The sequence below is a fragment of the Lithobates pipiens genome, unplaced genomic scaffold (genome assembly GCF_037356315.1).
Source record: "Lithobates pipiens isolate NorthernLeopardFrog02 unplaced genomic scaffold, aLitPip1_a1.2 Scaffold_19, whole genome shotgun sequence".
NCBI lineage: Eukaryota > Metazoa > Chordata > Amphibia > Anura > Ranidae > Lithobates > Lithobates pipiens.
In genome coordinates, this window is record NW_027507764.1 from 199,069,405 (window position 1) to 199,081,092 (window position 11,688).

The 11,688-nt window shown below is 46.2% G+C and overlaps 1 protein-coding gene across 5 annotated transcripts in view; it reads right to left on the reverse strand.

The window, feature by feature from the left end:
- Positions 1 to 618, reverse strand: part of KBTBD2 (kelch repeat and BTB domain containing 2) — a 57,463-nt gene extending 56,845 nt beyond the window's left edge. For 3 of the 5 annotated variants that reach the window (XM_077491609.1, XM_077491610.1, XM_077491611.1), the window contains exon 1: positions 137 to 617. The gene's annotated coding sequence lies outside the window, so the exon portion shown is untranslated. Of the gene's footprint in view, positions 1 to 102 lie in introns of all 5 variants that reach the window. The other 2 variants (XM_077491613.1, XM_077491612.1) reach the window with 2 other exon arrangements.
- Between the last annotated feature and the right edge of the window lie 11,070 nt (positions 619 to 11,688).

Consider the following 11,688-nt stretch of genomic DNA (forward strand, 5'->3'; position numbering starts at 1 on the left):
ATGTGACACCCGGTGAATTATTCATAGCACACAGGAGCCGTCCTATCTCCATCTCTAGGGGAGGCCACAGGCCGTCCATTAATGACCAGAGCGGACACTCACACATACACAGGGCGCTGAGGAGGATGGGGCTCACCAGGTTGTATGCGGCGGTCAGACACGGGCTCACACTTCCTCCCTTCCTCGGTCTTCTCTCCGCTTCCTTCCGGGTGTGACCTCGCTGTGCCGTTGTTGTTGCCACCGCCGCCCCCTTCAACCAACCAGCGGTGTGCGAGAGAGGAAGAGAGCAGACAAACACCAGGGCGGAGAATGCAGGAAGGCGGTGGTGGTGGCGGACACTCTGTAGTTTAAGGTGCGCTTGCAACCTCTCAATAAAGTTTTATTCAAAAAAAAATACACAGACATCGCGTAGGAAGTAGGCAAGGCAGTGTCCAGCCATTGAGGAGCACCCTCCAATTCTCTGCGTCACGCCCTGTTCGTGTTTGTGGAGCGCTTCGGTTTGCGTTGCTTGGCATGACGTAGGACCGAGCTCTGTGCGCCCACGCGCTTATAACTTTCAAACCCATGGTATAAATGGGAACACGGTATACAGCGCCATTCATAGACTTTCTACGGTACTGACAATGCAGCAATGAAAAGGGGAGGGGAAGCATCCGTCACCAGGGCTCAGTTGAGGTGGCTTCACCAAAATGGCGCCGAGTGTAACGCGAGGGAGAGGGGGTAATACGCTGCACTCGCTCTAGCGTTGTCTTTAAGCGAGTAGTCAATGTGTGTTGATGCCTAATCTTATTAGGCGACCCATCAGATTTTGTAACGGACTTGACGTTCCGTCGCCGCCATCTTGCTACAACCCGCACTCCACAGTAAGGATGCAGTGAGAAGGAGCAAGAGGACATCTTGTTACACCCACTGAAGTTTTGCATCTCACGTTTTTTTTTAACAGTAAACTGAGTTTATAAGGTGAAATATAGCATTTAGAAATCCGTCGGACTGTTTAGATGTTGATTTTTAAAAGCTGCGCCAAACCCGCTGATCTCAGAGGTTTGCTAATCTGACAGAACATCACTGCTTTTATAATTCATCATGTAAACAGGCCAACGGATTTCTAAATACTGAATTTCACCTTATAAACTCCGTTTACTGTTATAAATAAGTGTCAAATGCAAAACTCCGGTGGGTGTAACTAGATGTCTGCTTTCCCCCTTCTCAGTGTTTCCTTACTGTTGAGGAGTGCGGGCCCGGGGTGTAGGAAGATGGCGGCACTTCCGTTACCAATTCTGACGGGTCGTCTAATCTGGCGGAACAACGGCATTCCTAGCGTCGTTCTCTGACCTCCTCCAGGTCTTGTTTGAACGTCATTACACTAACACGTGACCGACTTCCTGCCTTCCCTCCCGGGCTTTGAGTCTTCAAGACTGAGCTCTGTGTTTCTACAAAGGATCTGTCCCTTCCTGTATATCCTCTACAAACATGGAGGTGACATACAAACAAAACTAGAATAAATCCAGCTTTAAAATATATATTAATGTGGTTTTAAACCCGAAAAAACAAACCCTGTGAGACAAAGGCATAATGCGCTAGTATGCATAGCATACTAGCTCATTATGAAATACCTTAGATTGACACTGTTGCAGCGGTCCCCGTACACCAATGTGACCGATTCGCGGGCTCCGGTGCTGTGATTGGCCAGAGCCACCGGTCCTGGCACAGCTGCTGAAGTCAGTGTATATGGTAAGTATCTCCTAAACCGTGCAGGTTTAGGAGAGGTTTTCAGTACCTACATGTAAGCTTTATTATCGGCTTACCTGTAGGTACAAGTGGTGTAACGGTTTACAACCACTTTAACTCTCTGTACTTAAAGGGAAAGTTCACCTGTTCACACAAAAAAATAATGTCCCCGGGCTATGCTGCCAGTGTAGCGCTCTATATATCATATAGCACAATACCCAGCCCAGAGTCTCTATAATAATGCTTGCAACAGCAGGCTCAGCCATGTGACCATGCTTAGGGCTCATGCACACAGGATGTTGTAAAAACAGCAGCACTAAAAATGCTATTTTTTTCACGTTTAACCGCCTATTTATATTAGCGTTATTCCATGTTTTTTGGCGTTAGTGTTTTTGGGTGTTTTATCATTAAAAACATTCTTTATAAAGTAAAAATGTCAAACGCGGCTGACGCGTTTTTTGGCATTTTTTCATTTTTACTGCTCCTGGAAGCACAGTCCTTTTTTTCTACTGCCCCTAAACGTTTATGCCTCCAAATGCCTCTGACAGTTTATGTGTGCATGGAGACATAGGCTAACGTGGAGGGGCTTTTAGAGGCAGTTAAAAAAAATGTCAAGCGCCCCTAACAGTATCTTTAAAAACATCCTATGTGCATGAGCCCTTAGACACATCTGAGGTTTCTTCTTCCAGTCAGGTGTCCCAGAAGACATGCCGATAGGATTGCCACCTTTTCTTCAAGCCAATCCCAAACACTTTAGTGGCTCACAGCAATTTGATTTTGGGGTATACTCTATAGACCTGGGACACCTTTGGGTGCCCCCAGGAGAGTAGTAATGCAGCATGCCAAGGCAAATACTGAGCATTGCCAAATTGTATTAACAGTGGGAGGGGCTTAATAGGGCATGGTTAAAGCATTACTTTACCCATAACAAAAATATATGTGTAGCAAGGTCCAGGCCTACGCTGATCTAATGAGAACCTCCAGGGCCATGGATAGCTGACATCCTTCTGTATGTAGTGGGTTGTGAGGCATGGTGGGTGCAGAGTAGTTAAAGTTATTGGGCGCCAGACACTTCTTGAATGCAAAAGAAAGTTTATTTCTCTTAACAAATTTTTTGGATGAGAGAGGGTTAGGGCCAGGACACCCTTAGGTAGTTGTAATATTAATTGGCAGACTCTGAGACTTCAGTAGGAGGACAGTAATGCAGGGAAAGTCATCCAGAAAGACGCCACATCTGCATGTGCAGGAATGCTGTCTCCTATGGCAACAGTCTTTAACAGTTCCTAACACAAACATAACAGTTCTTTCACTTTCCTTACAATCTCTGCTTGTATATTTTCAGCCCACTGCGCTCCCGGTCTCTCACCAGACCCACTGATTCACTGCCACTGAATCCCTCGAGCTCCTCCAATCTTCACGGTGGTATCTTCCTCAAGCATCACCCCCGCTCTCGGCTGGGTCCCTAGCTTGGCACTCTAGATACCTCTCAAGCTTTACTCCCACTAGCCTGCTCGGTTCCTGGCTTGACACACAAGGCTGCTCTGCAAGCGTCACCTCCACTGGCTGGGTCCCTGGCTTGATACCCACTGAAGTTTCCAAATTCTTCACCATGCCCAGTTGGTGAGAATGCTGCTCCGGTACATGCTTCAGTTACTCACTATGGTCCCTGGTAATTAGGCGGATAGTCCCTTAGTGCCGCCGACGGCTTCCCCTCTACCTCCGACCATGACAGGTTCTCCGGCTGGCAGAACCATCATTTCTGGTTGGACCGCAAGCCACAGTCCCAACCCTGCAGTGCTCTCTCTTGCTTCTGGATAGGCCCTCAGACAGCCTAGCAGCCAGATGTGCCCGGGATAGGCCCAATCTCTGGCCTAGCAGCCCAGGCATTAAAACACACGTCCACCCAGACAGCCATCCTGGTGGAACAGAACATAGATCACCTGACTCCACCCGAATATATAGGCTCTCCCAGCAGGCCAAGGGATTCAAGAAAACCCCTGCCCATTGGCTGAGATACCCCATATACCCATAACCTGACCCTACATTGCCCTTCTCGTATCTAGCACCACCAAGTACCGGGCCACCTAGTGGTAGAAGAGAAAAGTGCAACAAGGCCAAACTTAGGAAGAAATCAATAGATCTCTAACAATCAACCAGGATAACTATTTCGGGCAAGTAAATTTGTGAAGAACAACCCCGTCTAAACTCCGGGGTGCTACATCTGATACAAAATAATGTTTTTTAGCAAGGAACATACATTCCACATTAATAATTATGCTACCAAAATGACTGTGTGCTGTAAATTGCCTCCAGCATTGTTCCTGTTTCTTCTTGCCTGAGGCTACCATTTTGCTGAAGCCCAGAGTCCCTGAGTAGCAGTAAATCATAAAGCGAAACTAAACCCATTTAAGCCACGATTTAAAGGATACGTTCAGCAGGAGGAAGAGGAGGACTTCCTTTCCTCTCAAGGCCCCTCTTATGCAGATACCATTCTTCCTATGCCACAGAACACACAAGAGGAGAGGAAGGAGGAGGATTCTGGCAGTTTTGGAGGCACTGAAGCAGAGCAAGACATATACGTCAACCCTTAACAGATAGTTTTCCATCCCCAGTACCCTTGTGAAGTAACTGATAAATTCAATCTATTATTATTATCAGTTACCGTATATACTCGAGTATAGGCCGACCCGAATATAAGCCGAGGCCCCCAATTTACCCCCAAAAAAACTGGCAAACTTATTGACTCGTGTATAAGCCGAGGGTGAGACATGCCTGTCCATCCCTGTGTGTGTGTCCGTCCATCCCTGTGTGTCCGTCTATCCCTGTGTGTCCGTCCATCCCTGTGTGTCCGTCCATCCATCCCTGTGTGTGTGTGTGTCCATCCATCCATCCATCCCTGTGTGTGTGTGTCTCCATCCATCCATCCATCCATCCCTGTGTGTGTGTGTCTCCATCCATCCATCCCTGTGTGTGTGTGTCTCCATCCATCCATCCATCCCTGTGTGTGTGTGTATCCATCCATGTGTGTGTGTGTGTGTGTGTGTGTGTGTGTGTGTGTGTGTGTGTGTCCAGCCTACCTGTGTCCCGAGCCTTTGTCCCGAGCCTCCGTCCCGTGCCTTGCCTCCTTGCCGCCGTGCCTTGCCGCCGTGCCTTGCCTCCGTCCCGTCCTGTGCCGTGCCTTGCCTTGCCTCCGTCCCGTGCCCTCTTCGTCGGCGCCTCGGCGGCCATTGTAAAATTCAAAAGCTGCGCCGCCGCCTTCGCCTGTGATAGGCGGAACACTGAATTTCCCAGCAGCCTGTGTTCCGCCTATCACGGACATCGTATCATCCTCGTCCGTAGTACGAGGATGATACGATGTCCGTGATAGGCGGAACACAGGCTGCTGGGAAATTCAGTGTTCCGCCTATCACAGGCGAAGGCGGAGCCGGAGGCGCGGCTTTTGAATTATAGAATGGCCGCTGTCTGTCTGCTCGACACGCTGATCGAGCGGGCAGACAGCGATGACTCGAGTATAAGCCGAGGGGGGCACTTTCAGCCTCAAAAAAGAGGCTGAAAATCTCGGCTTATACTCGAGTATATACGGTATGTATTACTTTGTCTAGTTCCTATAGTTTAGTTATTCTATCTATACTCCAAGCACATGTATCGTTAACCACTTAAGGACCGCCGTATTGCCAATGTACGTCAACACAATGGCACAGGCAGGCACAAGCACGTACATGTACGTGTCTGCCTTTCAGCGGGTGGGGGGTCCGATCGGACCCCCTCCCGCTGGATACGACGATCCGGTTTACTCCAGGAGCGTTCCGTGATGAGGGGATGGCCGTTGGTTTTCGGCCACCCCCTCTGGATCGCTCCTGGCCAATGAGAAGCTTCCTCCCACTGTGTATTGTTTACACAGGAAGGAGGAAGTGATGTCATTCTCCTCGGGGCGGTCTTTTTGACCGGACTACGAGGAGAAGACACAAAGTAAGTGTGCACCAACACTACACTGACATGTAGGTACACACAGGCACACAAACCCCCCCCCCCCCGATTCGCCCCCCGATCCCCCCCTCCCCCCCCAGTCACAGTGTCACTGATTGCAGTGATCATTTCTTTACTGATCACTGCATTCAGTGTCAGTTGTGACAGTAAAAACTGTCAGGACAGTTAGTGTTAGGGGGCTACCCTGGACCTATCACCCCCCAATAAAGATTTAACCCCCTGATTGCCCCTAGAGTTAACCCTTTCACCCCCTTTTGCCAGTGTCACTAAGCGATCATTTTTCTGATCGCTGCATGTGTCGCTAGGTAGCTAGTTATTTTTTTAGGTTCACCGCCAGGTTTTTATATCGCTAGGTATCCCGATATACTACCCAATAATGGTTTTAACCCCCTGATTGCCGCTAGTTAACCCTTTCACCCCCTTTTGCCAGTGTCACTAAGCGATCATTTTTCTGATCGCTGCATCAGTGTCGCTAGTGTCGCTAGGTAGCTAGTTATTTTTTAGGTTCACCGCCAGGTTTTTATAGCGCTAGGTACCCCGATATACTACCCAATAATGGTTTTAACCCCCTGATTGCTGCTAGTTAACCCTTTCACCCCCTTTTGCCAGTGTCACTAAGCGATCATTTTTCTGATCGCTGCATTAGTGTCGCTAGTGTCGCTAGGTAGCTAGTTATTTTTTTAGGTTCACCGCCAGGTTTTTATAGCGCTAGGTACCCCGATATACTACCCAATAATGGTTTTAACCCCCTGATTGCTGCTAGTTAACCCTTTCACCCCCTTTTGCCAGTGTCACTAAGCGATCATTTTTCTGATCGCTGCATTAGTGTCGCTAGGTAGCTAGTTATTTTTTTAGGTTCACCGCCAGGTTTTTATAGCGCTAGGTACCCCGATATACTACCCAATTATGGTTTTAACCCCCTGATTGCCGCTAGTTAACCCTTTCACCCCCTTTTGCCAGTGTCACTAAGCGATCATTTTTCTGATCGCTGCATTAGTGTCGCTACTGTCGCTAGGTAGCTAGTTATTTTTTTAGGTTCACCGCCAGGTTTTTATAGCGCTAGGTACCCCCATATACTACCCAATTGCCCCTAGTTAACCCTTTCACCAGCGATCACAGTATAAGTGTCACTGGTGACGCTGGTTAGCCAGTTAGTTATTTAGGTTCCCCGTCAGGTTTTTATATAGCGCCAGGGACCCCCATATACTACCTAATAAAAATTTGAACCCCCTGATTGCCCCTAGTTAACCCTTTCACCACTGATCACCGTATAAGTGTTACGGGTGACTTTGGTTAGTTTGTTTTTTATAGCATCAGGGCACCCACCATTTATTACCCAATAAATGTTTAACCCCCTGATCACCCGGCGGGTGATATCAATTAGGTTTTAGGGTCAGGGTCTGCGTCGCCCCAGGCAGCGTTAGGTTAGTGCCAGTACCGCTAACACCCACGCGCAAAGCATAAACCTCCCGTAGTGGTATAGAATCTGAACAGATCAATATCTGATCTGATCAGATCTATACTAGCGTCCCCAGCAGGTTAGGGTTCCAAAAAAACGCATTGTTAGCGGGATCAGCCCAGATACCTGCTAGCACCTGCGTTTTGCCCCTCCGCCCAGCCTACCCAAGTGCAGTATCGATCGATCACTGTCACTTAAAAAACACTAAACACATAACTGCAGCGATCGCAGAGTCAGGCCTGATCCCTGCCATCGCTAACAGGTTTTTTGGTAGCATTTTATATTTAAATCCGGAAGGCAGTGCTTGGTTTTCGGGGGCCTGTACGTGGCTAGGCTCCCAAAAAGTCCCCCACATGTGGTATCCCCGTACTCGGGAGAAGCAGCAGAATTTATTTTGGGGTGTAATTTGACTTATGCCCATAGCATGTGTGATCAATATATCATTTAGTGACAACTTTGTGCAAAAAAAAAAAAGTTTGTAATATTCCCGCAACTTGTGGCAAAATATAAAATATTCCATGGACTCAACATGCCTCTCAGTAAATAGCTTGGGGTGTCTACTTTCCAAAATGGAGTCATTTTGGGGGGTTTTGTGCTATTTTGGCATTTTATGGCCTTCGAAACTGTGATAGGTAGTGAGGAGTAAAATCAAAAATTTACACCCTTAGAAATCCTGAAGGTGGTGATTGGTTTTCGGGGTGCCGTGCGCGAGTAGACTCCCAAAAAGTCCCACACATGTGGTATCCCCATACTCGAGAGAAGTAGTGGAATATATTTTGGGGTGCAATTCCACATATAACCATGGCATGTGTGAGCAATATATCATTTAGTGACAACTTTTTGTAAAAAAAAAATTTTTTTTTATTTTTTGTCATTATTCAATCCCTTGGGACAAAAAAAAAAATATTCAATGGTCTCAACATGGCCCTCAGCAAATAGCTTGGGGTGTCTACTTTCCAAAATGGGGTCATTTGGGGGGGTTTTGTGCCATCTTGGCATTTTATGGCCTTCAAAACTGTGATAGGTAGTGAGGAGTAAAATAAAAAAATGTATGCCCTTAGAAATCCTGAAGGCGGTGCTTGGATTTCGGGGTCCTGTACGCGGCTAGGCTCCCAAAAAGTCCCACACATGTGGTATCCCTGTACTCAGGAGAAGCAGCAGAATGTATTTTGGGGTGTCATTTCACATATGCCCATGGCATGTGTGAGCAATATATCATTTAGTGACAACTTTTTGTAAAAAAAAAATTTTTTTTTTATTTTTTGTCATTATTCAATCCCTTGGGACAAAAAAAAAATATTCAATGGTCTCAACATGGCCCTCAGCAAATAGCTCGGGGTGTCTACTTTCCAAAATGGGGTCATTTGGGGTGGTTTTGTGCCATCTTGGCATTTTATGGCCTTCAAAACTGTGATAGGTAGTGAGGAGTAAAATAAAAAAATGTATGCCCTTAGAAATCCTGAAGGCGGTGCTTGGATTTCGGGGTCCCGTACGCGGCTAGGCTCCCAAAAAGTCCCACACATGTGGTATCCCTGTACTCAGGAGAAGCAGCAGAATGTATTTTGGGGTGTCATTTCACATATGCCCATGGCATGTGTGAGCAATATATCATTTAGTGACAACTTTTTGTAAAAAAAAATGTTTTTTTTATTTTTTGTCATTATTCAATCCCTTGGGACAAAAAAAAAATATTCAATGGTCTCAACATGGCCCTCAGCAAATAGCTCGGGGTGTCTACTTTCCAAAATGGGGTCATTTGGGGGGGGGTTTGTACTGCCCTGCCATTTTAGCACCTCAAGAAATGAGATAGGCAGTCATAAATTAAAAGCTGTGTAAATTCCAGAAAATGTACTCTAGTTTGTAGACGCTATAACTTTTGCGCAAACCAAAAAATATACGCTTATTGACATTTTTTTTACTAAAGACATGTGGCTGAATAAATTTTGCCCTCAATGTATGACTAAAATTTAGTTTATTCGATTTTTCTTATAACAAAAAGAAGAAAATATCTTTTTTTTAAAAAATTTTCGCTCTTTTTCCATTTATATCGCAAAAATAAAAATCGCAGAGGCAATCAAATACCATCAAAAGAAAGCTCTATTTGTGGGAAGAAAAGGACGCAAATTTCGTTTGGGTGCAATATTGCATGACCGCGCAATTACCAGTTAAAGCAGCGCAGTGCGAAATTGGAAAAAGACCTCTGGTCCTTAACCACTTCCCACCCGGCCAATGTATATATACGGCCGGGTGGGAGCCGCCTGCTCCTGATAGGACGTTCAGGAACGTCCTTCAGGAGTAGCGGGATCGCGCCCGCGCAGCGGCGCGATCCCGATGTGCTCGTGTCACCCGGACACGGCACATCTCAGATCGGCAGGAGGGCTCTGTGATTGGCCCTCCTGATCACATGACGGCCGTGTCCAATCACGGCCGTCATGTGATGTAAACAAACAGCCGGTTGCTAGGCAATCGGCTCTCCTCTCCTCACACGGAAGTCATCGCAGAGGAGAGGAGAGCGGATCGCTGCAGCCGGCTGATGATCAGTGAGTATGGGCTGCTTTTCACAGCTTTTTACTCACTGATCATCAGTGTAGTGTCAACACACAACACACCACACAGTACAAACACAGTCCCCACATATGTCCCCAAAACACACATGTCCCAAAACATACATGTCCCCAAATAATAAAAACACATGTCCCTAATAATAAAAACATGTCCCCCACATATGTCCCACTAAAATCACATGTCCCAATGATTATCTGCACACATATGTACGTGATCACCTGCACACATATGTACATGATCATTTGCGTACATATGTCCGTGATCACACAAACCAATTATTATACACTTAACGGAATTTTTTTTACCAAAAACATGTAGCAGAATACATTTTGGCTTAAATTTATGACAAAATTTGATTTTATTGGATTTCTTTTCAAATAGAAAAAAGAAAATATAGTTTTTTTCCCAAATTTCCGCTTTTTTTGCGCTTATATCGCAAAAAAAAAAACGGAGTCGTGAATAAATACCACCAAAATAAAGCTCTATTTGTGCGAACAAAATGATAACAATTTCATTTGGGTACAGTGTAGCATGACCGCGCAATTGTCACTGAAAGCGCTAGAGCGCTGAAAGCTGAAAATTGGGCTGGGAAGGAAGGGGGTGAAAGTGCCCTGTATTGAAGTGGTAAGGTGTTTATTGGTCCGGGGCTGAAGTGGTTAATATCACAATACTACCACAATTAGCTATGAAATCAATACACGGTCTAAGATCAATCAAATCTCATTTATATCCCAAGGAAATAAGAATGCTTGCATAAAGTATCAATAGAAGTTACAAGAATACATAGCATACAATCAGAGTACAATACAAGCAATACTTATCAGATCTTCGCAGCTAAGCCTCATGATGGAAAATGAGAGGCAGATCTCATTCATGAAACCCTTTTTGATAAACACACCTCAGCCACACCTCACCCCATTGCCCACCCTCCTTTGCCTGTGGACCAATCAGCGTCTCCTCCCCCAGGCTAACTACCTCTGACAGTCCTACCATAATTGGCCTCTGGGGGGCAGTGTTTGCCCATGAATTGTAACTGCTCCGACTGGGTTCACATCTTGTGATTCGATCTCGGACGCCCTTCCCACTCATTAGTTATCTTCTTTGTCCTTACAGACAGACCGGCGCCGTCATTGTCCTAAATGTCTTTGAAGCTCTGTACACACCAGGTGGGCTGAATAGAACTCATTCTGCTATGCAGATTGTGTTTGGTGACTTGGTTGTACCAACAGGTATGTAGAAACTTTAGATGTATCATGTTCGATTCCAACATATGCCGCTTTGCGCCTAAAAGGCGCATACCACCCTTCTTCAAACACGGCTCCTATTGAACAGACCATACCCATCTTAACGTGTGTCGCTCCCCATCCTGTGTCTGAACCAGTACCTGTGGCACAGTCCTTAGCTTGTGTAACATGTGGTTGTTTTCAACGAGCGCTCCAGAGACATCTCCCATGGAACAGTACACAATTGTCTTCTTTCAACATGTGCAGAAACAGGTCCTATGGAGCCGTCCATAATTGTTTTATCATGTGATGCTTCCCAACACGTGCCGCTTTGCCACTGAGTGACACATCACCACCATTCTTCAGCGACAGCTTCCATGTCACCATTCTGTAACTTCAGGATGGCAGTACAGGCAAGGGGTGTCCATTCATTCACCATTCACCAGCATACGTTCAGAGCAATATTTCATCCAGCTCTCAACTACCGAGTTCCGATGAGGGCCTTTCTTGCCCATATTACTAGCCTACACTACACATAGGTCACACTCTACCACAGAAATAAATCAACTTATTACCCTAATATATACATACATATGTGTCCCCTCCAATTATGCACCCTTCTCCCAACCTCCTATAATCTCTTACTGGGAATATGGGTCGAGATTCGGCACACTTGCTCGCAGCGTTGTTGCAGGGCTTTGACTTGGCAGCAAAGTCTCCAACTTG